The sequence below is a fragment of the Magnolia sinica genome, chromosome 9 (assembly GCF_029962835.1).
Source record: "Magnolia sinica isolate HGM2019 chromosome 9, MsV1, whole genome shotgun sequence".
NCBI lineage: Eukaryota > Viridiplantae > Streptophyta > Magnoliopsida > Magnoliales > Magnoliaceae > Magnolia > Magnolia sinica.
Genome location: NC_080581.1, coordinates 39,441,238 through 39,454,797, shown reverse-complemented (window position 1 = coordinate 39,454,797; position 13,560 = coordinate 39,441,238). Strand labels below are relative to the sequence as shown.

Genomic DNA, 13,560 nt, shown 5'->3' with positions numbered 1-13,560 from the left:
CTCATACTCTCAGGCGGGTAAGGCCACACCCCTCCCAATCGACCACGACACAGTGAGAGACGCTGCCTCTTGGTATTCGGCACTCTGGTGCTCATGTATTTACTCGGTCTCAATGTTGGGGGGTCTCCCGGCTACGGAGGTTTAGGAACTTTCACCCACGGACATCTAACGTGCCCAGATGCTCGAACTCAAACATTTCTGATGTTCCATTGAGCCATCCACGATATGCTTGTGGAGGCAACGACCTTGAAATTGCTAGGGCATACAGTAATCACAACACACAATACAAAATGTATGAGTTATACAATCTAGTCATGCATCAATCCTGCTCATACCGTGCGCTCATGTGAGACAATATCCGCCTATCAGGGAGTCTCATAACAACCGGCACTATGACATATGCAATGGTCAATCATATCTCATAAAAAAATATGCAGATGATGCGTAAGGGCATGTATCCTGATGCTACGCTATCACATACTCATAATCGGTATGAATAGCCCACATCAACAATCGGCCTCGACAATGTGGACATTTAACCAACATTGCCCCAAGGAATGACCCACATAGAGCCTAACATATAGTGGACCCATGGCCTCACACAAGGACCTAATATACAACACTATGGGCCTCACTCAAGAGCTTAATACACATCATGATGGGCCTCTCACATGGACCTAATATACATCAAAATAGACTCCATCGCCTGGCCCTCAAATGCATCACAATGAGCCTCATCACATAGACCTCATATTCATTACATTAAGCCTTAAAACACGGGCTGAATACCCATTACAATAGGCCTCAAATACAGGCCGTATATACATCACATTGGGCTAAATACACATTACAATGGGCCTCAACTATGGGTCGTATATACATTATATAGGTCTCAACAATCGACCTCGGCAATAAAAATTGACCTCGACAATCGAAATCAGCCTATTCAACCGGCCTCGACAATCAGAATCGACCATGATACTCGGCCTCGACAATTGGAATCGGCCTATTCAATCGGCCTCGACAAATCGGAATCGGCCTCGATACTTGACCTCGACAATCGGAATTGTCCTATACAATCGGTCTCGACAATCGAAATTGGCCTATACAATCGTCATCGACAAATCGGAATCAACCTCGATACTTGGCCTCAACAATCGGAATTGGCTTTTACAATTGGCCTCAACAAATCGGAATCGGCCTCAATACTCGGCCTCGACAATCGAAATCGACTTATATAATCAGCCTCGACAATCGGAATCGGCCGATTCAATCGGCCTCGACAATCGGAATCAGCCTCGATCTCGACCTCGACAATCGGAATCATCCTATACAATCGGCCTCGACAATCGGAATCGGCCTCGATACTCGGCCTCGACAATCGGATTCAGCATATACAATCGGCCTCGACAATTGGAATCGGTCCCGATAATCGGCCTCGACAACCGGAATCGTTTTATTCAATCGACCTCGACAACCAGAATCGGTCTATTCAATCGGCCTAGACAATCGGAATCGGCCTATTCAATCGGCCTCGACGCAAGGCGGGATCCATGGACGGACAGTCGATGATGGACCAAGCAATATCAATGGGGTCGAATCGTTTGGGATAACCAGGTAGAGAATGACAAGAATTAGGCCAAAGGGAAGGTCACAATGTGGACGTTTAACCATCATCGCCCATCAATGTGGCCATTTAACCAACATTGCTCCCAAGGAGTAGCGCTCATAGGGCCAATCATATAATTGGTCCACGGTCTCATACAAGGGTCTAATACATATCATCATGGGCCTTGCTTATGGGGCATATACGCATCACATTGGGCCTCACTCATGGGCCAATATATATATATATATATATATATATATATATATATATATATATATATATATATATAACATTGGGCAGTATCAAATGTATTGGATCAAATGGGCCGAATCAATGAGCTGAATCAAATGGGCCGAATCAATGGGCCGAGTCAAATGGACCGAATTGAATGGGCTGAGTCAAATGGGCCGCATATACATCAAAATGGGCCGCACTAGTGGGCCTCATATACATCAAAATGGGCCTTATCAAATGGGCCCACAACGAATGGGCCGTATTGATGGGCCACATCAACTACTTCATTTATTCATCTTTAGAGATCATTTTACGGTATTATTCAAAAAAAATGGATCATAACAAAAGATCATTTGGACCATACCACACATAATAGTGGTGATAATGATTTTTTACCGTTAAAATTAAGAGGGCCCACCATAGCATTTATTGTCCATCCAGTCAGTCCTAATGTCACAAATACCTAGACTGAGAGGAAAAATAAATTTTATATTGGTCCAAAACCTCTGTGACCCAAGGGTTGCAATGATAGACGTTCAATCCCACTATTCTGCAGTGTGGTGTAAGTGATAATGTATCTGTCTTATTTTTATTCCCAAGCCTTAGAGACACACTCGCCAGCTAGATGGATGGTTAGGATGCAACATAAGCATCAAATTGGGGGGCCCACCATCCAACCATCTGGACGGTGCGGCTAAGACCCAAACATCACGGTGGCACCACATGAATGGATGGACGGTAGGGATACAACACGTGCATCATGGTGGGGCTGTGCTTTGCACACCAGTCAGGTGGACGGTTGGGATACAAGAAGTACACCATGGTTGCTGCTCAAAGCTCCTGCCCGTCCCAACAAATTGGGTGGACGGTTTGGATGAAATACATCCATTAAGATGGGGCGCTGACCGTCCAGCAGAAGGACGGTCAGGTGCTACCAAGTGAATGGACGGTTAGGATGGGATACCCCATCAGTAGTGGGTCCCACCGTCTTACCATGTGGACATTGTGGGAGCACCTCACGTCAGCAGCTGACGTTAATACAGTTGTTATATAGCAGATGTAGGTACCGTGGGTCCCGTATAGGAGTAGCCCACCATATCATTATTTAATATTATACAATATAATAATATATATATATCATATGCAATACAGAAAGGTGGGCTCCCACGTGGATGTGGCCCCACCACAACATATTATTTAAATATAAAATATTATATTATATAACAATATAATATATCATACACAATGCAATGAGGTGGGCTCCCACGTGGATGTGGTACCACCACAATATATTGTTTATATATATATATATATGTGTGTGTGTGTGTGTGTTAGTGCGTGTGTGGGAGGGTGGGACTGTCAGCGTCCAACGTCCACGGACAGCCAGATGAAACACATCCATCATGTACGCTCCACATGAATGGATGGTTTGGATGTCATATACATATGTGTTAGTGAGTGTGTGGGAGGGTGGGACTGTCAGCGTCCAACGTCCAAGGAGGTTGGACGGACAGCCGGATGAAACACATCCATCATGTACGCTCCACATGAATGGATGGTTTGGATGTCATACACATTCATTATAGTAGGCCCCACATGAATGGATGGCTGCCTGCATACAACAAATGGGGCCCACGTGGTGGCCCACCAGGGCTTTGGATCGGTTGATATTTGTGTTTTTGCTTCATCCAGTCCAGGCCCATCCATTGGACCGACATTGAGGTGGGGCCCAACACATGGACGGCCTAGATCAGGTGGGCCACATACATCATTATCATACACAAAAAAAAAGAAAGTGTGAGAGAGAACAACATGAAAGGGGAGGGAGCCCGCTACTATTGGGCCCTCCCAAATACAATGCATACATCAACTGGGTCCCACAATAAATGGGCCCTCAAAAATCGAAATCAACGGTGGATCACCCACCTATTGCACTCCTCCTTGATTCCTTGGACTCCTATGCTCCTTGCCTTCAATTTTGATGGAGGTAGATGATGAATGGATGGTTGAGATGGGAGAAGAGTAGGTAGGCCACAGTTAGTATTTGGGAGAGAGGAGCTTGGACTTTGGAGCTCTCTCATGGGATTTAGGAAATTTCTAGAGCATGAGAGAGAGAGAGAGAGAGAGAGAGAGAGAGAGAGAGAGAGAGGAGTGATGGGATGAATGGGATGGGTTTTGTAAGAAAAGGAGATGGAGAGGTAAAGTTTAGTATGAAATTTGGAAAAAGAGGTATGGGGAGGGAGAGAAAGTGTTGACTTAGGGAAAAAGAGTGATGGTTGCAGGTACTTGTGGTAGGGTGAGGTGGCATGGGGTATGAGTTTGTATACTTAACTTGATTTGATGTGATATGTCGTAGAGATTCTCTCGGAATTTGCAACACGTGGCTTTTCTTCGGAATAAACGTCGCCCACATCTCCTGATCCGAGTATCGGATCGGTGCGTACATCGGAACAGCGGCGTCGGAACCGGGGCGGTGGTGCTATCGCTAGTGTACAAGTTTCGGGTCGAACTGACTTCGGTATGCAAGTCGAGGGTTGCCATAATTCGACCGAGAGGACCACGGAAGCCTACGGAACGGTACAGTCTACGATACGGGTCTTACAACTCTCTCTGCCAAATAAAAATCTCATCCTCGAAATTTAGAGAACAGACAAGGGAAGAGGAAACATCATATATAAGTCAAGGCACAACCTGTTTACATAAGGATGGGGGTAGCGCTCCTTAATCTCAAACTTGCGCTCCCAAGACGCCTCACCAACACTATGATGACCCCTACTAAACCTCATATCCTGGATCAGAAACGATCGAAACTAGGATACCTTGTAACCTCACCATCTCACCAATGACTAATCTAACAAGATGGTTCTAATTCCTAATGACTCAGGGTCCTATAGAGCTGCATAAAACCTGCCCTAAGTCTGCTGGGGAGGTGTATGTCTGCCCTAAAGAGGTCGTTGTTGCTGAAAATGGGGGCACTCACGCTTACGATGCCCCGTCTCACCACATCTGAACAAACGCCTGTAAACGATTTCTTTGGTGGTGCTGAAGGTGCTGCTGGTGCTCGAAAGGATGGACGGTTTCTGTGCCTCTACAGCCGTCGACACTGCTACTGCTGGGAACTACCAGAGGGGATCTTCCTCTTCTAGTCTCCTCTGTGGTCACGAACCCTCTGCGAATTGTTCCATTCTGCCTCTTAAATCTAGGCCTTCTGAACTACCTGCTCAAAGGTCGGGAGCATGTGTCCGACGACACGGCTCCTGAGCCAAAACGTAAGCCGTTCTCAAAACGGCAGGCCTTTCGCCCCTCATCATCAACCAAATACGGCGCAAACCTCGATAATGCCACAAAACGGGCCGCGTACTATGCCATGGACACGTCCCTCTGCACCAGAGTCTCGAACTCTAACGATCTCTGACGACGAATGTGGTCGGGGATGTACTGCTGCTCGAATCAATCAATAAAATCCTCCCATGTCCAGACAAAATCGGGCCTTCAACACGAGTAACAGAGGACCACCAGTGCTCGGCCTCACCCTGGAGAAGAAATACGGCCAACTGGACTCGCTGTTGGGACGTACATGCCATCTATCAAAAATCTTCTCTACCTCGGAGTGCCATCTCTCGACTGTTGTCAGGTCTGGTTCGCCGTGGAAACGCGGTAGATCGAACTGTCAGAACGATCAAAGAAGGGCGCTCGCATACTCCTGCTCTGTCTGGGCTGACGAAACAACGGGGTGCCTGCCCTACCTCTGGAGGGTAGTCGTCACAGCCTATAACATCTGCTGTAACTGGGAGGCACTCATGGGTACGGTTGGATCCACACCGGCCTCGGGTAGAGGAGCGGCATCCTCACGCTGGAGAGCAGGGGTCTCAGGTGATGGAACGGAAGTCCCTCAAATTGCTCTCTTGAGCAGCATGTCCTATAGGGAAGAACAAAGGCGCCTATCAACAATGAGAACTCTTGAAGGCACGCACGTTAAGAATCTAGTGATGGTGAATGTCGCAGAAAAGGAAAAAGGAAGAACATTATCTTCTCAAAGTGGTATGAACTTTGAATCCATAAGAGAATAAGAACCCAAAATATTTTAGTAAAGTCCACTTCGAATACGAACTCACAAATTCTTAAGCAATGAAACGAAACCCTACTTAAGAAGTCTAATTTGTCAAGTTATAAATTATTTGAAATAGTAAAATATAATAAAAATAAGAATTTAATTTAATCACCTACGATGATTCCTAAGATCTTTGAAAGCAATTCCTAATTAGACTTCGAATCCTAAAACTCTACGATGAAAGAGATACATCTGATCCATCGACAACTTTTAGTTGTAGAAACTTTCGATTTCAATACATCTTTTATTTATAAAGTATTTATCATTTTTTATGATAATTCACCATTAATTTGACCCTTTTTATACAAAATTTCAATCTATTTCAAGTTCTATTGTTATGATAATTCATCATTAATTTGACCCTTTTTATACAAAATTTCAATCTATTTCAAGTTCCATAAAAATTATAAAAATTTTAGAAGCATAAGTCATTCGAAACTAACGATTTTCTGTAAGATACTAAAACGTATCTAATTCTTGTAATGTTTCTTATACTCTTAGTAACTGAATTATTTTTAAAATTTTTATTATGATTTATCATTAAGTTTCAAGTCATCTTACAAAATTTTATATCATTTAGAATTTTAAATAAATTATTAAAATTCTAGGAGCAACAGTTGTTTGAAATTAATAATTTTTGGACAGTTGATAGAATATCTTAATTTTAATTATACTATAATTTTTAATTTATTTTTTTATTATTTTTATATAAAACTAGACTCATCAACCTTTAATCTACTTTTTGAATCACCTAAATCGGAGTTGTAACGAAGAAAATATGCATTTTTGAAGTCAACCCAAAATTAAAGAAGATTCCAGTGGGGGCAATGTCGACTGGGCGGGGTCCCGCCGACCCTCTGGAGGTCTGGACGGGGTCCTGCGGACACCCTGGACGCCCGGGCGGGGTCCTGTGGATGAGTGGGGGCATGTGGACGGGCGGGGTCCCGCCGGTATACTGTTTCCCGTCGGGGGCAACTTACGACGGCCATATCTCGCAAACCGGAATGAGTTATTCGACGTGTCATATATGAATTTGGAGTAGGATAAGCTGATCTACGCATTGGGCCTATCTATTTCATGAAATTTCTCTAGGTTAGTATCCAAATCCAATTCTTCTATAGTTTCACTATTTTCTGTAAACTTTCGTTCATCCCTGAGTCTTTATCCCTGAATGGGTCGAAACTATCAAATTTGGCCCAGTATTAACTCATTCGGTTTAGGATGATGGTTTCAACTGTCTAATCGTCAAATTTCAGTTTGTTCCTATCATCGAGCTAAGGTACAGTAAGTCTCTCGAACCTATTCCCTAGCGTCGCTACTTTCTCTCGCTACCCAACCCTAACACTTTAGAAGTCTTACCTTCTGTCTAAGATTGTCGGTTCAGGGACTAGGATGGTTCCTAGTGTTCCAAGTCTCTATTGCGTTTCCTCTCGAGTTAGCTAAGGCGTTAGTAAGTTCATGGCCCACAGCCTAATTAATTCCAAACCATTGCTCTGATACCAACTTGTAACGCCCTGAAAATTGGGGGTCGTGCATGCACTCGACTCCCAAATTCCCGGGTATCACTTACCACCGATTTTTGCTATTTTGCATTTAATCAGGTTTAATGCGTTGTATGGAATTACTTGAAACATGAATCACGATCATAACTAGTCTACTGAAAGGAAAGTGGCTAAATGTATACAAGTCCAAAACAATATCAATGGGTCGCACAAGGCGTTGCCCAACAAAAATATAAAAAAATGATACGTCCAAAAAGAACATTGCACTGAACCCCTACTCGGCGATCCAAGTTCACCCGTGAACTCTATGGTGAGCCACCCATCAACTGGAAATAGGACAGCTCATCTGTAAGACCCGTATCCTAGACCGTACCATTCCATAGGCTTCCCCGGTCTTCTCGGTCGAATTTCGGCAACCTTCGACCCTTAACTAGTATTTGCGCGTGACCCTGATTCACACACCGCCAACCTGAGTTGACTCAACCCAAGACTTGTACCTTAGTGACCGTGCCATTACTGCGGTTTCGATGCCGCGACTCGCGCTCCGATCCGATACTTTGGCGAGGAGATGTGGGCCAGCGTTCCGTGCGAGGAAAACGCCTCACGTTGCAATTCTGAGAGAATCTCTACGGAATGTCACATCAATCCATCAATCAATCAAGTACTCCCATCACCTCACACCCCATCCTCAAGTACAGCCACCCCTCCCCTAAAGTCAACACTCTCTTACAACCAAGTACACCTACCTATCACTCACCATCCCTCTCTCCCATCACTCCTCTCTCATCTCTCTCTCTCTCTCTCTCATTTCTCAAAATTCACTTTCCAAGAAACCCAAAGACACCATACGTCCAAACTCTCCTAACCCTCCATGAGAGAGTTTTGTATGTGGCCCACTTCCTACCCTCTCATCTTCCATCTCCACCATTAAAGCTTCATCATCTTCCGTTGAAATCGAAGCCTAGGTGACTACCTTTCCATTGGACCAAGAAGGAGTGGACGGTGGGTGATCTTGGACCCACATTCTTATTATTATTATTTTTTTTTTGTGATTTAAGGGTCCACTTGTTGTAGGACCCACTTAATGTATGTATTGTTCAAGGGAGGGCCCAATAGTGGCGGGGTCCCTCCCCTACACGTTCCTCTCTCTCTCTCTCTCTCTCTCTCTCTCTCTCTCTCTCTCTCTCTCTTCCTATGATCAATGGCCCACCTATGATGTGTGTATTTTATTCATGCCATCTACCGTGGACCCCATCCATGTGGGACACACCATGATATTTGTATATCATCCCAACCGTCCATCTAGGACATGGCTTGCCCCACACATGTGGGTGGGGCCCTCTTTGATGTGTTAACCCACCCTGATCCATAGCTCAAGTAGCAGACTGAGTGAAAGACACCACGTTTCAACAGTGAGTGTGAGTGAGCGGTGGGATTGGCTAGCAGTGAGGTGTGCACTGTCTATGGGAGTGGGAGTGGCTGACAGTGAGGTGTGTACTGGAGGTGGGTGTGGCCAGCAGTGAAGTGTGATCTGACGTTGGGGTGGCTAACAATGAAGTGTGAATGGACAGTGGGTCCGTGGGATCCACCCATTGGATGGGCCACACTGTATTACATGTGATGGTGGGACCCACTGCCCTTTTTAACGTCAGCAATCCCATGGGTCCCACGTGAGATCCAAACCATCCAGACCGTGGGACCCAGATCCACGTCTTAAATGGTAGACGGAGTGTAAGATACCTCATTTCAATATTGAGGTCTTAGCATTGATTCCTGTACGGGTGGCTAACAGGGATGTGTGTGTGCTGACGGTGGGGTCCATGGGACCCACCCCACGTCGTCCATCCTCTTAGATGGGCCACCCCATAGTGCATGTGTTTTATCCAAACCGTCCACCGTCCTTGGACGGTGGGACACACCCCACGTGTGGGTCCCTCCTTAATGCATGTGACTGTCCAGGCCATCCAAGGGCCTGGAGGTGAGCTAATGTGTGTGTGTGTGTGTGTATATATATATATTATTGTATATTATATATGTTATATATTATATACATTTTTTATATATATATCTGAGGTGGTGGCCGTACGTGGGACCACATCTGCCCTCTTAAAAGTGGTAAAGTTGCACTGTAGCAGCTACTTTATTACATGTATATATATATATTATATTATATACATACTTGAGGGTGGGCCCTACGTGGGACCCACCTATGCCCTTTTGTGCAGGGAGCTGCATGTACATCAGCTATCTAGCTACTCCTTTGTTGGCAGCATGCCCACAGGCCCCACATTGATGTATGTGTCTTATCGACACCGTCCATTGTTTCAACGGTGGGGCCCACCATGATGCATACGTTGTATTCAAACCATCCAACCATATTGAGATACCATTTTCATGGCATGAACATAAAGATGGGTTAGATCTCAAGTTCAAGTGGGCCCCACCATTTAAAAGTGGACCGTGACATCCACCGTTCAAACTTCTAACGGCCATGGTAGTTCCAATTAGGCTGATATTGTTTTCACTTCATTTATCTCTATGTTAACTTATGAATAGGTCGGATCTCAAATATATATGAGGGTGGGCCCGATTTGATATATATGAGGCCCATCGGTGCGGCCTATTCGATGTACATGAATCCCATTGGTGCAGCCCATGTGATGTGGTCCGCTTGACATAAGAGGACCATTGAGATGTATTCGAGGCCCTCGTGCGAGGCCCACCTGTTGTGTATTCGAGGCCTGATGAGATGTATGTTGGCCCATATGACGAGGCCTATGTGATGTAAATGAGGCCCATCATGATTATACGTAAGGCCATGGGCCCACTATATGTTTGGCCCTATGTGGGCCACTCCTTGGGAGTAATGTTGGTTAAATGGCCACATTGATGGGCAATGATGGTTTAATGTCCACATCGTGACCTTCCCTTAGGCTTTGTTCGGCCCATTCTCATCGAGGGCGATTATCGATTCCGATTCCGATTATCGATTGAGGTTGATTACCGATCCTGATTGTCGTGACCGATTTGCCGATTTTGATTATCGATCGATCTCGATTGCCATGACCGATTTGCCGATTCTGATTATCGACCGATCCCGATTGTCGTGACTAATTTGACAATTCTGATTATCGATCGATCCGATTGTCATGACCGATTTTTTGACTCTGATTATCGATCAATCCCGATTGTCGTGACTGATTTACCGATTCTGATTATTGCTCGATCCGATTGTCGTGACCGATTTACCGATTCTGATTAGCGATCGAGGCTGGTTTTCGTGATCGATTTACCGATTCTGATTATCAATCGATCTCGATTGTCGAGGCCGAGTATCAAAGCTGATTCCAATTGTCGAGGTCGATTGTATAGGTCGACTCCGATTCTTAATGCCGATTCTGAGTGTCGATTCCAATTATCGAGACCTATATGATGTATATGCGAACCGTAGTTAAGGCCTACTATGATGTATTCATGGCCCATGGGCAAGGCCCATTATGGTGTATTCGTGGCCTATGGACAAGGCCATTGTGATATGTATTAGGCCCATGATGTATGACGCATTTGATGTATTCGTGACCCATGTGTAGGGCCCACAAGTCATGTATTTGAAGCCCATGAGCAGGGCCCACCTGTTGTGTATATGTGGCCCTTGAGTAAGGCCCATGGTGTTGTATATTAGGTCCTTGTGTGAGGCCATGAGTCTACTATATATTAGGCTTTATGTGGGTCATTCCTTGAGGGCAATGCTGGTTAAATGTCAACATTGTCGAGATCTATTGTCGATGCCAGTTATTGATACCGATTATGAGTATGTGACAGCATAGCATCATAATACATGCCCATACGCATCATCTGCATATTTGTTATGAGATGTGATTGACCATTGCATATGCCATAGGGCAGGTTGGTTATGGGGCTCCCTGATAGGTAGAGTTGCCACACATGAGAGCACGGCATGCGCAGGATTGATGCATGATTGGACTGCGTGACTCATGCATCTCGCATTTGTGTGACATGGCCACCGTACGCCCTAACAACATCAGGGTCGTAGCCTCCACAGGTATTTCGTGGATGGCCAGATGGTACACCAGAAATTTATTCTACATGGGGTGTTATAAATATCCTTGGGTGAAAGTCCCAGAATCCTCTTAGTTCCAAAGGTTGCTCCAACGTCTAGACCGAGTGAATACATGAGCGCATGAGTGCCGTATACCATTAGGCCGCGTCTCCCACTGTGTCGTGGTCGGTTGGAAGGGGGTACGGCCTTACCTGCCCAAGAGGAGGGGGCAATGCTAGGCTGAGTCTGACCAGCTCGAGGAATGGGTCCGCTATCGACGAGCCGGACCCGATATTGGCAGGCGGATAGTGAGGTCTCTTCCACTCACCTTGTTGCACGCGATGGGGCGGCAATCTGGTTTGGAGTGTAATAGACCCCGGTGATTTCCCAGAGAGGAACCATACCGATATGTGGACTTATTGAGCAGAAATTGTATATTCATTCATTCATTCACTATCCACTCGGGCTGGTGGTGCGTAACTATTTGTTACGTGTACCTTCGCATGGCCATGATTTCGGTTGGGCGCGCAACTAACCTGAGACCAGGAGTTTACCACATTGAGTCTGACTATCTAAATTTAGGTATGGGACTGGTTTGGATAGAAGTCCCTTGTGATGGACCCCGTAGCCTGCGATACTACGTACTATCATCCCGACCTCATACTCCAGCTTGGTCATTTCATTCGCATCGCATATTGCATCCGCATGCACATGACATTTTGGGTTGTTATGTTTTCTATACTATGACCTAGACAAACTTAGTAAGATTTACATATTGCATTGTACTATTGGCATCTGATATTTGGCTCTCCTTGACTCCTCCTTTGCATAATTGATCTGTATTACATACTCTAATATTATATAACTCATAAACTTGTCAGTGCTTCTATTTACTCTGATATTATATAACTCAGGAACTTGTCAGTGCTTCTATTTACTCTGATATCATATGATTCATGAACTTGTCAGTACTTCTATTTACTCTATTATCGTATGATTTATGATCTTGTCAATATTTCTGTTTACTCTGATAATTCCTGATCTTGTCAGTATTTCCGCTTACTCTGATATTCGTGTGCTTGACACTTACCTCGTGCACACACTTACACCACCCTCTAAGCTTTCTATAAGCTTATGCACAATAGATGCGTGTAGGTGACGTTAGGTTGTAGCAGCATTGAGCTTGAAGCGTGCAACGGTCTTCTGGAGCTTTGATTTTGATATATGTCTTTCCCTTTTTGGTATTGTACTCAAATATTTATATTAGTGGATATGTGATGATGATGTCGCCTTTGTGATTTGGGTAAACTTGTGGTTATGCTTATTACGAGTTAAATGTACATTAAAAAAAAAATCCTCCTTGTAGGATCTCTGGATCGGAATCTGGCGTATGGATACTGGAAGCCGAGAATGGGGTACTACAGAGGCTGTCGGCACCGGATTCGGCGATCGAAAATTTTGTGAGCCCGGTCTCCGAGTTTGGGGCGTGATATTGTCCTCCTCATCCAGGCTCGCGCCGCAAGGCTCCTCGTACTCAGCGTCACCTGCAACTACTAAAGAGTCTGGTTGGTGTTTTAAAACACTGTCTCAGAGTGGGAGTGAGTGATCAACTCAGTGGGTACTATTAGTCTTAAGTTACAACAAGTATTAATTTCATGATGAATTTAATGAAAGACAACACTCCCTCGAGTGACTCCGTCTAACGATTGCGTATGACCAACACTCCCTCATCGCGACCTCAACTGCCGAGTCACCAACCTAACTAGTGCGATGCGATTATGATAGTGTTAGCCGAGTTGTTAATTAATTTCGTTCATCCAACAAGTTGGGGAAATTGGTACACCCCACATATCAATGCCCTCAAGTAGTTATGAGGCCAAGGCCCCTCAACGTGAAAGGTCAAGACCCCGCGATCCTTGATCCCATCGGGTTCTCCATCCCCGACTTTAAGCGGGGAGTGCTGAGAAAAGGGATCGCTTGCGGTCACTATGGAGAGGCTCGTCACCCCATCGTAAGCCGACAACCCGGACACAGTATCTCATTC

The 13,560-nt window shown here is 45.1% G+C and overlaps 1 long non-coding RNA gene across 1 annotated transcript in view; it reads left to right on the top strand.

The window, feature by feature from the left end:
* Positions 1–12,698, top strand: part of LOC131256265 (uncharacterized) — a 35,254-nt gene extending 22,556 nt beyond the window's left edge. Inside the window, exon 3 of the long non-coding RNA XR_009176710.1 lies at positions 12,672–12,698. This is a non-coding gene — a long non-coding RNA (uncharacterized LOC131256265). The remainder of the gene's footprint in view (positions 1–12,671) is intronic.
* Positions 12,699–13,560: the final 862 nt, after the last annotated feature.